This window comes from Hippocampus bargibanti, linkage group LG05 (genome assembly GCF_051943395.1).
Source record: "Hippocampus bargibanti isolate YZ-2025 linkage group LG05, ASM5194339v1, whole genome shotgun sequence".
NCBI lineage: Eukaryota > Metazoa > Chordata > Actinopteri > Syngnathiformes > Syngnathidae > Hippocampus > Hippocampus bargibanti.
The window spans coordinates 2,883,647-2,898,594 of NC_142738.1; the positions used below are offsets into that span (position 1 = coordinate 2,883,647).

General features: G+C 39.9%; 1 long non-coding RNA gene across 1 annotated transcript in view; it reads right to left on the reverse strand.

Moving 5' to 3' along the window:
- The window catches only part of LOC148897517 (uncharacterized), an 82,272-nt gene extending 67,690 nt beyond the window's left edge, over positions 1 to 14,582 (reverse strand). The window contains exon 1 of the long non-coding RNA XR_016114916.1: positions 14,542 to 14,582. This is a non-coding gene — a long non-coding RNA (uncharacterized LOC148897517). The remainder of the gene's footprint in view (positions 1 to 14,541) is intronic.
- Between the last annotated feature and the right edge of the window lie 366 nt (positions 14,583 to 14,948).

A 14,948-nucleotide genomic window follows, 5' to 3' on the forward strand; every position in this document is an offset into this window, starting at 1 on the left:
TCTGAGAAACACAAATTGAAGGATAACATAAAACCAGCCGCGCTAAGAACCTTGTGGCAACGGGAATCCGGCCCACAGCAGCCGGGGCTCATACTTTTTGAAAGCTTTTGGCCTCCGTATCCCATTCCCTCGCACCCCTGAGAGACGGCGGAACTCATGTTTAAGGCGCTAAAGGCCGATGGGTCCATCTTACGGCGGCACTTTCTCGACTTGGTTCTGGTGCGCCATCCCAGAGGGAAACCCACATCCCCTTTACGGGAGCCAAAGCCAATTAGCTTGCGTCCACACCTGCTGTGCTGACTGCTCACTTTTCAAACCCGGCTTACAACTGTCTTCGTGTTAATAAGAACAAGATGTTTTTGCGACTGCATTTCTTATCTACGGTCTTTCTGCCTTTCACTTTGTGTGACAGGTGGCTTCTTTGGCTTCGTTTGTACCTCTTTTGATGTTGTTAGCTAGCTAGCGTTTCTCAGCTAGTAGCATGGTGTGGAGAACAACTATGCCACCTTTTCAAGCTACTCCTCTCAGGCAGGCGCTACCGATCCATGCGCACCAAATACAGCAAACAGCTTCTTCCCTCAAGCCATTAACTCTTTGCACAGTAGCCCAAATGGAACTGTATAGTACCTCTTGGCATTTTTTTGATGATGATGATACTAGTGCAGCGTGTTCGAGCGGAAACAAATTCCTTGTGTGTTCTACATTCTTGGCAATCAAGATGATTCTGATGAGAACAAATGACTGTGATTAGAATCTTTTGTGAGCGGCGCTATGTCTATTTGAGTCCATTTGTTTGTGATGTTTGACCAGAGGAACAGAAGTAGACAACAGCGCTAGCTTCTCACACAATCAGAATCAGAATCATCTTTATTGCCAAGTATGTAGGACACACAAGGAATTTGTTTCCGGTAGAACACGCTGCACTAGTATCGTTGTCAAAAAAACTGCTAAGTGGCACTATACAGTTCCATTTTGGCTACTGTTGAAAGAGTTCAAAGAGTTAATGGCTTGGGGGAAGAAGCTGTTTAAATGTCTGCTGGATTTGGTGTGCATGGATCGGTAGCGCCTGCCTGAGGGGAGTAGCTGGAAAAGGTGGTGGGCAGGGTGCGGAGGGTCCAGTAGGATTTTCCGCGCCCTAGTTTGGATTCTTGCAGTGTGCAAGTCCTCGAGAGTGGGTAGGGCGGTGCCAATGATTTTTTTTCCGCCGTCCTAACTGTCCGTTGAAGTCGGATTTTGTCCATTTTTGTGGCGGCCCCGAACCAAACGGTGATGGAAGAACACAGGATGCTAACAGCAAGCTAACAAATGGCATTTAATGGTTCAAACGCAAAAGCAGACATCTAATTTTCTTTATGAATTTAGTGATGTTAGGTTTTTTTTCCCCTTTCTTTTCTTTTTAATGATTATTTCTGGTTTTCAAAAAAAAAAAAAATCGAACATACTGGAAAAGTTCCTCCATTCGAGTGCTAACATCGTTGCTATATTGCGAAAAAGTCATCCGTCACAGCCTAAATACTCCTCCTATTGAATGTACACGCAAACGTGCCGCGGGGAATATCCGACAGTTCTTGTCTGCTAGCTTCAAACGAGGTGGCGTCATCGGTTGGTGATTTGTGGAGACTTGGCTGAGAAAATTTGCATTTGGCGCTGCCAATCAAATTGGCGAGTGTGACAGCAGAGGAGAGGCGTCATGTTTGGAACGACTTCTATTTCTATTTCATGCAGATTCATGATAAATCATGGCAATCAGGCCAGTCGTAGAAGATAGAAGTAATCAGTGGAGTGGCAAGGAGTAGTCCTCTGCTCCCCCCAACCTTAGAGCAGCTACCAATCATAGCAGAGTCCGGCACCGCCACGTCTGGACAGTAGTGATATATATATATATAGGGCCGAAACTACCAGTAAGACTTTAGTTTGCTGACGAAGCATCTTGGATAAGAAGCGAAACGTCCGACACCTTCAAAGAAGTACAGATAACGGCTAAAGAAACCTTTTCACCGATGGACCACTCCTGTACGACTGAGAGCTTACACAGACATTTTGTATTGCTTGTTTTGTATTGGTTGGTTTCTACCTTGTGATTTTCTGCCATTCTTATTAGCTTAGTAGGGTGCTTTGGTGAAGCTAGCTTGAGCATTTTTTCTCGTTTTATTTTGGTAGGTGATTGTGATCTTCTGTCAATGGGGTTTGGTATTCAAATCTGTTTCTAATGTTGGTCAAGAAGAAGAAAGATTTTAACTGCGACGTTAGCCTCTCGCAACGGCTGCTAACGGCTGCTAGCTGCCCAAGACCAGATCAAACATTGGGCAATCTCTTCAAATGTTTCAGCAGCTCTTCTGTATTTTATCACAACATTACTTCACTATGACTCGACCAGCTATGACGCCAGCGGTTGCGGGTTTCACCGTGTACGGCGATTCTTGACAAAGTTCTGCTCCAGCGGATCTGTGCAATCTTGAGCAACAGGTGGGCTTGGACGCCGTTGCCTTCACTGCAAACAATTTTGCTTTTGAAAAAAAGCCTCTCAGCCTGATCCCAGACAGGAAAACTTCCCATTTGCGATGCTTATTTTTCTTTGTGGACCACACACGAAAAATATGTAAGCACCGCTTTGACTTTCGTTCATTTCCTGGCAACTTTACCTTATGCTAACCACGAGCGGAGAACGCGGCCCGAAAGCTTTGGTCTGAACCATATCATCGAATTAGTAAAAAAAAACACAAACAGGTTTTCTTTGTTGTCTATCAAGAGTCAAAACAAAAAGCAAAAAAACTTTAAAAATCGACTCAAAGACAAAGTGTTACGGCGTTTAGCATTTATTGCCAAGTACCAGCTTGTCATTTAGCGTTTACAAGCTAGTTTTAGTGCAGAGCACTCCCAGTACCAAATACCCTTATTGCCTTTTTAATGCTTTTTAACAGGCAGGCCTGCTTCTAAACAAGCGCCAAATCTGCACAGATGAGCTCAAGTCGTAAAATGGGACCAAAACCAAAAGCCTCCTCCATCAGCAATAAACCACCGAGAACAGTTTGTGCCAAGGCTAGCACGCGAACGCCGCTAAAGTCAGTTGACATAGGTATACGATATTTTGGCTTTCAGATAATAGCAAGAACTTTGTTGACATTGAATGAATTTTTCAGTTGATACTCTGACCAAAAACATCCGTAAAATGGATTCCCTTTTGGCGATACAAAAATCATCATACTCATACCCTACCTAGCTAGCTATCTATTAGCTAGGTAGCTGGCAACCTAGAGAGCTATCTATTAGCTAGGTAGCTGGCAACCTAGCTAGCTATCTATTAGCTAGGTAGCTGGCAACCTAGAGAGCTATCTATTAGCTAGGTATCTGGCAACCTAGCTAGCTATCTATTAGCTCGGTAGCTGGCAACCTAGATAGCTATCTATTAGCTCAGTAGCTGGCAACCTAGAGAGCTATCTATTAGCTAGGTAGCTGGCAACCTAGCTAGCTATCTATTAGCTAGGTAGCTGACAACCTAGCTAGCTATATATTAGCTAGGTAGCTGGCAACCTAGCTAGCTATCTATTAGCTAGGTATCTGACAACCTAGCTAGCTATCTATTAGCTAGGTATCTGACAACCCAGCTAGCTATCTATTAGATAGGTAGCTGGCAACCCAGCTAGTTATCTATTAGATAGGTAGCTGGTAACCTAGCTAGCTATATATTTGCTATCAATCAATCCATCTATCCACCTACCTATTAGTTATATATTAGCTAGCCAGTTAACTTTATATCTATTGGAGATATTGCGGGTTGAGTGAACGCTGGCGCAGGTGGCTGCCGCTGCTCACCCAGAGAAAACTGATCCCGTGACTGTAAAGTGACCTTGAGAGTTTTGAAAGGTGCTTATACATTCAATGTATTATTATTATCATTATTATTATTATTACTATGATTATTTGATTTTTTTTTTACTTTGTTTTCATGTTGAATAAGATTTATTTAAACTTAGTTTTGATTTTATTTCCCCATTTTACATTTTACAACAAGACAAAAATCGGAAAAGCACATGTGAGGACGAGCAGGGACAAAAGCTCAGTCAGTCATACATAAACCATTTGGAAGCTACAGAACAGAGAAACTTGCTTTTTATCCCCCGACCACCCCCTTTACTCGGCCTTCAATCTGGAAACAAGAGCAACAGGCTGGCCGTTCTGGCCGCACGAGCTTCTCTGCAGCGGTTTGAGACGTGGCCAGACATTCCAGAAGAGATCGCCGCCCAGACACCCGACAGGCAGCGGCAAATTCCAGAATAGCAGCGCCGCTAAAAATAGTCGGTGTGGACCAGGAGAGAAAAGCGAGGGATGGTGGAAAGGGGAACTGAGTCTGCATGAGAGAAGAGGGAGTGTGAGAGGGAAGGTCGCATGGTGGATGGACGATAACCGTTTGGGAGGCGAGCAGGAAAAGGAGGGCGTTTGATTCCATCCCCCGTATCGAGTCACAATGTTATCACGGGGGAAAAAGGCGTCCAGCAGGGATGTGAACTGGGAACCTGTAGGAATGAGGGGGGAGGAAAGACCAAGGCAGATGCGAGTCAAAAAAGAAAGAAAAAAAAAATATGCATGCACCGATTACTGTATAAAAGGTACTTTTGTTTCTTATCTAAGAGGCTTCGTCAGCGAACTAAAATCTTTTGCTGGTAGTTTTGGCCCTATATATGGAATTCGAGTAACAATGACAAAATCCCTGGCACTGTATTGGACACCTTTTTAATAATAATAATAATACATTTAATTTCTATGCACCTTTCAAAACTCTCAAGGTCACGTTACAGTCACAGGATCAGTTTTTATGTGGGTGAGCAGCGGCAGCCAAACGTGCCAGCGTTCACTCACCCCGGAATTTACTCAAAGAGACAGAAAGCTAGCCAGCTAGCTAATAGATAACTAATAGCTAGCTAGCTAGATAGTTAACAGATAGAAAATAGATAGAGAGCTAATAGATAGCCACACGGGCAAGCGTTCACACAACCCGGAATAACTCAAATAGATAGAAAGTTAGCCATCTAGCTAATATATAACTAATAGCTAGCTAGATAGATAGTTAACAGATAGCAAATAGATAGAGAGCTAATAGATAGCCACACGGGCAAGCGTTCACACAACCCGGAATAACTCAAATAGATAGAAAGTTAGCCATCTAGCTAATATATAACTAATAGCTAGCTAGATAGATAGTTAACAGACTAGCTAATAGATAGCAACATGAGCCAGCGTTCACTCAACCCAGAATAACTCTAATAGATAGAAGGTTAGCTAGCTAGCTAATAGATAACTAATAGCTAGCTAGATAGATAGTAAACAGATAGCAAATAGATAGCCCCACGGGCAAGCGTTCACTCAACCCGGGAATAACTCAAATAGATAGAAGTTAGCCATCTAGCTAATAGATAACTAATAGCTAGCTAGATAGATAGTTAACAGATAGCAAATAGATAGATAGCTAATAGATAGCAACATGAACCAGCGTTCACTCAACCCAGAATAACTCAAATAGATAGAAAGTTAGCCATCTAGCTAATAGATAACTAATAGCTAGCTAGATAGTTAACAGATAGCAAATACATAGATAGCTAATAGATAGCAACATGAGCCAGCGTTCACTCAACCCAGAATAACTCAAATAGATAGAAGGTTAGCTAGCTAGCTAATAGATAACTAATAACTAGCTAGATAGCTAGTAAACAGATAGCAAATAGATAGATAGCTAATAGATAGCCACACGGGCCAGCGTTCACTCACCCCGGAATAACTCAAATAGGTAGAAAGTTAGCTCGCTAGCTAATAGATAACTAATAGCTAGCTCGATAAATAGAAAATATGGAAGAAAGGACACTTTAAGAAGAGTTTCGGAAATGAAGTGACTCAGTAAGTGACAGTAAAATAAATCATTCTATACAGAGTCAAAAGAATCTATGTTTGTGACTGTCTATGATTATTGTTTTGTCAGTTTTCTTCGTATTTCCGCATCGTTTGTGTTCAAACATCCATCGACGTTGGTTTCATTGGTACGGTCGTCTTTGCCGTTTTGACTTGCGTGTTTACATTGAGTTAGTGGACCTTTGTCAGACGAGAAGTTATGCGGTCATTGGTGAAATATACAACGTGTAATTCTTTGTTTTATGTTTGGTCTTCCATTCAACTTCAACTGGGAGTGGAAATAAACAGCTTAAAAGCCAAGCAGATGGTCTTCTTTTTTTTTTTTAAGAAAAATCAGAATATAGCAAAACGGATGCTTTTGGTGTAGTTTGCTGCCCCACTATTGCATTCGCGTTTCTAAAAAAACACCAACTTTTTTGACAACTGTTTTTTTTTTAAGTTGCCATTAGCTAGCTTAGCTTCACCACTTTGTGTCACTTGATTCAGTGTCTGAAATAACGTCTGCCCGGAAGCCCATGGCATGCGACTTTTACATCGGCGTGCAACTTACAAAACGTAAGAAATATATATACAGTAAAGTCTCGTTATATCGATATCGGATATATCGATAGTCCCGGTTATATCGATACTATTTTTATGCACGCACGGAGAAAATTACATGCAAACAGGGTCGGATATATCGATAGTCCCGGTTATATCGATATTTTTTCGGACTCCCTTGAATATCGATATAACGAGACTTTACATATATATTTTAAATCAAACATTTGCTTTATTCCGATTACGAAATCTTCATTCGGTTTGGAAATTTCGGAATTTCGGCTCATTTTGCAATTTGCATACTCGGCAGCCAATCAAAAGCATAGAATAACTTTGTGCTTCCGGACTTTCCCGAGCGTCATAGCCCCAGAAGAAACATTCAAAATAAGCTAATCAAATTGATGACGCTAACAAAAAGTAAACTTACGTTAAAAGCATCGTAGAAAGAGGAGTTCACGTGGATTGTAGCAGACGACGCAACGCAAACATTGAGGTGAGCAGTGGCAGCCACACACGCCCCGGCGTTCACTCAACCTGGAAGTAACTCAAATAGATAGAAAGCTACCTAATATATAGCTAATAGATATCCAGGTAGCCGACCAGCCAGATAGATACACAAGTACTTCTTTAATCGATTGCATGCTTTCCTCTTCAGAACTATTTGAATCATATTCATAACTGGATGAGTAACAAGAAATCATTTTGAAGTAGTTTTGGGACACTTTCATTTTTATTGGTGTTTTGCATTTGACTAAAAATATCAGCCTACGTGTTTTGGGTATTTTAGATGCTATAAAATGTTTTACTGATGTCAATTAGGAAACAAAAAAATAGTGTCGGTTGTCCTTTAAGGACTTTTGCTAGCCAGCTCTGCTGCTATGAAACAATATGTCTGCTCACAACCTTCTCCTGCGCTCAAATCTTTTGTTTGTTTTTCCTGCAGCGACTGGCCAGCTCCATTTACAACTAAACCAGAGCACTGGAACATCCTGCCTGCAAGCGCACACCAAATCCTCAACTTTCCCGCACACTAAGGAGGGTACACCAAAATGATCCCAAATGCCTTCTATGGGATGTTTTAGCCATCACTGCTCTTTGTATGAGAAAAAAAGTACAAACAAAGTTCTAAAACTAGTTAGTGAAAAACTACAAAGAGTCCTTTGGCAACACAAAATTCCTACTTATTTCAAACCGATAAACACAGTAAAGCCAAAATTTGTGCATCCAAAAAATAAGCTGCCAAATGAAAAACAAAGTAATGTAGTTTATTCAATACATCGTAAGAATGAAAATGGTAAAGAGCACTACATTGGGGAGACGAAACAAATTCTCAAAAAAAGACAATCAACATCACAGGGATAATACAAGTGGGCCTCAATCGGTAGTACATATGCACCTACAAGCTAGCAACGAATCATTTGACGACAATGAGGTTAAAATATGAGCAAAAGATGGTTTGAAAGGGGAGTAAAAGAAGCTATTTTCATAAAACAGCAAAACCCTTCACTAAATCGCCATGGTGGGGTGAGGTTCAATTTGGGTCGTTCGTACAACAGACTTCTTAGGCAACATAGGCTTAGTTATGCGGAAGAGGTGATACCAGGGCAAATGGGGCAATCAGGCCAGTCGTAGACCCCATATTGAGGCGGGACAATAGAGGTAATCAGTTAGGACAATAGAAGTAATCAGTGTAGCCTCAGCGAATAGTCCTCTGCTCCCCCCAACCTGAGAGCAGGGACTTATCATAGCAGAGTCTGGCACTGCCACGACTGGACAGTAGAGATATATATAGGGCGGAAACTACCAGCAAAAGATTTTATTTCGCTGACGAAGCCTCTTGGATAAGAAGCGAAATGTCCGACACCTTCAAAGAAGTACAGATGACGGCTGAAGAAACCTTTTCATTGATACTAAAACTAGTATTACGGTAGTAAACTCCTTGAAGAAGAAGAGGAAGATCATGAAAAAGATGAAGATGATGAAAAAGATGAAGATGATGAAAAAGATGAAGATGAAGAACATGAAGATGAAGAAGATGAAGATGAAGAAGATGAAGAACATGAAGATGAAGAAGATGAAGATGAAGAACATGAAGATGAAGAAGATGAAGAAGATGAACATCGAGATGAAGATGATGAAGAAGATGATGATGATGAAGAAGATGAAGATGAAGATGAAGATGATGATGATGAAGAAGATGAAGATGAAGATGAAGATGATGATGATGAAGAAGATGAAGATGAAGAAGATGAAGAAGATGAAGAAGATGAAGATGAAGAAGATGAAGAAGATGAAGAAGATGAAGAAGATGAAGAAGATGAAGAAGATGAAGAAGAAGATGAAGAAGAAGAAGAAGACATTTAATTTCTAAGCGCCTTTCAAAACTCTCAGGGACACTTTACAGTCAGGGGATAATAACTTTTTTTCAAACATGTTATTGCTCTTAGAGTCTGTCAGTCATGTGCAAAAAAAGTCAGTGTAAACATGTCTGTTAGGCAAAAAAAAGAGGGGGTGAAAAGGAAAAAAAAATGTCGAGCAGCTGCACTCGTGACACTGATATGATCTGAGTTTCAAAGGATTGCCCTCCCCTTCTTCGTCTTTTTAATGTCCACAGAAAAAAAAATGTCTGCTTCACTTTTTGACCCTTAAATAAAGTCCATCTGCGAGGAGAATCTGAACTCATCCTTTCTCCGTCTGTAAATGGGTGAATTTGGGGTAGACAGCAACCCCCACACACACACACAAAAAATGCCCCGTTCAGAATGCATCTAAAATACCCAAAACATGCAAGCTGATATTTTTAGTCAAATGCAAAACACCAATAAAAATGACTTAAAGTGTCCCAAAATAACATTAAAATGAGCCAGGAAATGGCGAGTTACAGAAGGTCCCGCCCCCTTCTTCGTGACATCACGCCAGGACGTCGTGCCTTGCTCTAGAATCAAAACAATGGCTTCAGATTCGGAGAAGATGCTTTCTTGTTACTCATCCAGTTATGAATATGATTCAAATAGTTCTGAAGAGGAAAGCATAAATGTTTGCAATCGATTCAAGGAGTCCTCCCATATCAATTCGAGCCGTCAATGACAGCAATGTAGCACCCAGAAAATGCACAAGATGGCGCCCAAGTTCCGTTGGAAATGGGCTGATTTGTCTGCTGGGAATTTGTGTCAACTAGTATCAAATAGTAGTCTTGGTACTACACACAACAATTCACCATGGCGTTATTTATGTGTGTTCCTTCTAATTTCGCCATCAACACGGATCAACACGACATTTTCAGACCAAACAAAGTACCCAAAATGCATTGTGTGTCACATTCTCAGTCATAGGCATTCCTTCAGTGACGTCACGTCAGGCATCGTCACCAACTCGAAAACAAGACTTCCTGAATAATCGGCACGAGTCTTAAAAGGTAAAATATAGCTATATGCGGTGGAATCTTTGTAAAATACGCTCAGTAGAAGTCATTTGAAGTGATTTTACAAATTATGGACACAACTTGTCCGTAGGCGTTGGTTGTCCTTTAAAACGCACATTCAATAAATGAAAAAAAAAAGATTTCCAAATAAAAACAGATAAATATCTAAAAGTTAGCGAGCTTTTTATCCTAATTACTTTGCTCTCTATTAGCCTTCTATTAGCTAGCTAGCTTTCTATCTGAGTTACTTCCGGGTTGAGTGAAGGCCTAGCTAGCTATCTGTTAGCTATCTATGATAGCTTTAAAACGTCCATTCAATAAATGAAAAAAAAAAAGATTTCCAAATAAAAACAGATAAATATCTAAAAGTTAGCGAGCTTTCTATCCAAATTACTTAGCTATCTATTAGCTGTCTATTAGCTAGCTAGCCTTCTATCTGAGTTACTTCCGGGTTGAGTGAAGGCCTAGCTAGCTATCTGTTAGCTATCTATTATAGCTTTAAAACGTTCATTCAATAAATGAAAACAAAATATTTCCAAATAAAAACAGATAAATATCTAAAAGTTAGCGAGCTTTCTATCCAAATTACTTAGCTATCTATTAGCTGTCTATTAGCTATCTAACTTTCTATCTGAGTTACTTCCGGGTTGAGTGAAGGCCTAGCTAGCTATCTATTATAGCTTTAAAACGTTCATTCAATGAATGTAAAAAAAAGATTTCCAAATAAAAACAGAAAAATATCTAAAAGTTAGCGAGCTTTCTATCCAAATTACTTAGCTATCTATTAGCTGTCTATTAGCTCTCTAGCTTTCTATCTGAGTTACTTCCGGGTTGAGTGAAGGTCTAGCTAGCTATCTGTTAGCTATCTATGATAGCTTTAAAACGTCCTTTAAAACGCACATTCAATAAATGAAAATAAAATATTTCCAAATAAAAACAGATAAATAGCTAAAAGTTAGTGAGCTTTCTATCCAAATTACTTAGCTATCTATTAGCTGTCTATTAGCTAGCTAGCCTTCTATCCGAGTTACTTCCGGGTTGAGTGAAGGCCTAGCTAGCTATCTGTTAGCTATCTGTTATAGCTTTAAAACGTCCATTCAATAAATGAAAAAAGATTTCCAAATAAAAACAGATAAATATCTGAAGGTTAGCAAGCTTTTTGAAAGGCGCTTATCAATGAAATGTATTATTATTATTCTTAAAAGGTTTCCTAATTGCATGTAAACATTCCCGATTAACAATAAGCCGCTTGTATTCACGCTGTGTGTGGCGTAAGCTTATCAAACAACAACAACACACACACACATCACAACACAAAGACAAGAAACTATTCCTAACTATGCTTTTATCTCGCTTTCCGCTAGACTCTGCCATTTTGTTTTTGTTTCTTCCAAGAGCCGTGCTGCTTTTATAAAGTAGGCAGAGCTGTCCAAATCATCAGCTCCTCAAAGAGACCACAGCGCTTCCAGTCACCTTTTCACTCCCCTTATTCGCCTCTTGCAAAAATGTGGATCAAATTAACCCGCAGCAAAAGCAGCAGCAGCAGCTCCCTTGACAACACGCGCTCCCCGCACACACACACACACACACAAAAAAGGAAAATCCTAAAAACAGACAGTGTTATTTCTTCCTGGGGACCAGACATGAACCTTGTTCTCTGATCCTTGTCCCCCCGTCGCCGTTTGTTTGACTCTGTCACTTTTCTAATGACACAAAGATTACCAGAGTGTAGTTGATTTTCGTAATTGCAGTCATGTGGGCTCGCATATACCTTCCCCCGGAAAAAAAAAAAAACAAGGTAGCGTCTAGTTCCCACACAAATCTTAATTAGCTAGCTACAGGCTATAAGTGAAGTTCATTTTTTTACATCACGTCAGTAAAAAAAAAATCAAATCTAGCACGAGTGTAATGCAAAACTTTGAGTTATAATAACGGTGAAACAGTGATACATTGGCTTACGAACTTAATTGGTTCCCAGAAAGTGTGTGGAAGATGAAAAGTGTGTATTCCAAACATTCATTTCCCATAGGAAACCATTAAAATCAGAATAATCCGTTCCCAAGTCCCCATAAAACATAATTATCTACTAAACAATCCTTAAAAAACACAAAATATACCTTAATTTATGTATAATAATTGTGCGAACGTTGAATTCGCGAGAATGTAATCTTGGCATATGAACTATTTTCCCACCACAATGAGCGATGTGTCGTTCGCTAACGAGACGGTTCTTGGAGCTGGATTGCTGAAGTGAACGAGGAGCTGGAAATGGCAGTCGACTTTTTTTGTCCTCTATTCCCCGCCCCCAGTCTTTGGTTAAAGCCGCACGTGATTGGTCAAGATCTGTGGTCGAGAAGGGAGGGGACACACGCAGCAGTGAGCGGGGGGAGGGGTTACAGGAACAGAGATGCACATGAACAGGAAAGGCAGACGACAGAGCTTGAAACAAAAAACAAAAGTGAAAAAAAGTGAAAAGGTGAAAACATGGATAGAAAACACAGTGACATTTGGACTTGTTTCAACTTTATTGATAGTTCAAAGGCAGAGTGTAGACTGCAAAGTTAAAATAGCCATCAATCAGGCTCCACAAATAACCCGCACAGGCCATCTGTACAATTTGAAGAGTAAGCAAGGGAACCAGCTATTAATGAAGTTTCTAGTGTGTCTGCCTGCATTTGTTGCAATATCACAACTTCCAAGATGGACAAGAGCTAGCCAGAGCTCCTTGAGACACTTTATGCAAAAAGCTATCCATTCCATCAAGCCATCAACGACCATCCCAAAGGTAAATAAAACGACTTCATTATACAGTACAGTTTATTTCTTTAATTACAATACCACAGAACATGTATTATACATAAAATAAGGTATATTTTGTGTAGTTTTAAGGCTTCTTTAGTAGAAAATTATGTTTTATGGGGACCTGGGAACAGATTATTCTCATTTTAATGGTTTCCTATGGGAAATTTATGTTTGGAATACACACTTTCCCCCTTACACACACTTTCTGGGAACCATTCAAGTTCGTAAGCCAATGTATCACTGTACTGTAATTCTTGTATGCTAGCTTAAACCAAGGATGCGTCTGTTGGTGTGTTGTCTAAAATGCGTTTTGTGTTATGATTATGAAATGTCTCCAAATGCGTCTTTTTCATAATCATTTTACATCAATGCATTAAGTACACAGCTGTTCCAAGTTCCAATCGCAACGTGATTAACGTTCTTCGGAAGACCGTCCTCGCCGAGCGGTCAAAGCATGCCAAGTTTGACGATAAAAAACATGCCTGCAGAAATTTAATAATCAGCATCTCTGAGGGATTAGGATGTGTTTTCTTTACGTTTCTCTGTTTTTGTCATGTTACTGGAAAAAATATTGATTTTTTTGAACTGCTTCAGATGCCGTATGCGGAAAAAATTGCTAGCTGTTTATACAGTGATACCTCGGTTTACGAACCCCTTGTCTTACGAACTTTTTTTGGTTTACCATGGCATACATACTATTTTTCAGGATACACACGGCGCGCCACAATGAGTGATGTGTCATTCGCGAACGAGCCCGTTCTCTTAACAAGAAAATGGCAGTCGACTGTTTTTGTCCTCTATTCCCCGCCCCCAGTCTTCGGTTAAAGCCACGTAATTGGTCAAGAACAAAGCAGTGAGGAGAGGTGGTTTAAACATGAAAGAGACAGGCAGACGACAATGAGAAAGTTTCAACTTTGATAGTTCAAAGGCAGAGTGTAGACTGCAAGGTTAAAATATCCCATCAATCAAGCTCCACAAATAAGCCGCACAAGCCATCTGTACACTTGATGCAAAAAGCTATCAACCCAGCTAAACAGAACACAATTTATGAGGAACTAGGTAAAATTATCACAGATAAAGCACCTCCAAGGGATCATTCCTCAAGATGGTGAAAGAACAAGGTTATGTTCCTCATCAAGTGTTTTAATGCTGATGAAACCGGCCACTCCATTCCATCAAGCCATCACTGACCATCACAAAGGTAAAGAAAATGACTTTATTATACAGTACAGTTTATTTCTTTAATTACAATACCATAGCACATGTATTATACATAAAATAAGGTATATTTTGTGTAGTTTTAAGGCTTAGAAAATTTGAAATTAGAAAATTAGGTTTTATGGGGAACTGGGAACTGATTATTCTCATTTTAATGTTTTGCTATGGGAATTAATTTTTTGGGATACACACTTTTCGCCTAACACACTCTGTCTGGGAACCAATTAAGTTCGTAAGCCAAGGTAACACTGTATTGCCTTTTTGTCAAGGTTTTTAAAATAAGTCCGTAAGATCAGGTACTCGCTATTGCATGACGGTACATCTTAAACGTTTGATTGCTTAACTCCACAATGACAACTTGACGATTGAAACTACATGAAGGAAAAAGTCAGCAGCTGCATTTAAGCAAGCAAACTGTCGGTGTGAGCCTTCCACCCGGTAATTATAGCCGTGATTAATGTGCTTCAGCTGGCAAAAGGTTACCCAACACCGACTGTGGCTGTCGTGTAATTCTGAAAACAAGCATGCAAATAAGCGTCGCAATTTTTAAGGAACTTTTGAATGTGTTCGGGATTTTCGGTCATCTGTTAAAATAAAAGTATCGGGCGGCGGGTGGTGTAGTGGGGGGTGGGGGGGGGGTTCAAAATGCATTGACTTACTTTTGCTTGTTGTGCTGTTTGTTGCGTTGGGCTGGTCAAAAATGTCCCCAAAGGAACTGCAACGCGTTTTATGTTCCAGCCTCAATTGAAGTGTCATGTTGAAGTACTTTAGCAAAGGGAAACTGGCGATCTGAATAAATGAATAATAATAATAATAATAATAATAATAATAATAATAATAATAATAATAATAATAATCCTCATACTTATCCTCATCCTCATCATCATCATCATAATAATAATCACAATGGTAATCATACTAATAATCATACTATTAATAATTTGTACACAATTATACACAATTGAGGCTAAAATTTATCTTGGATTTTTTTCAATTCTCACTGTGCAGGTAGATAGATAGCTAGATAGCGAGATAGCTAGCTCGATCGATCAATCGCTAGGTAGGT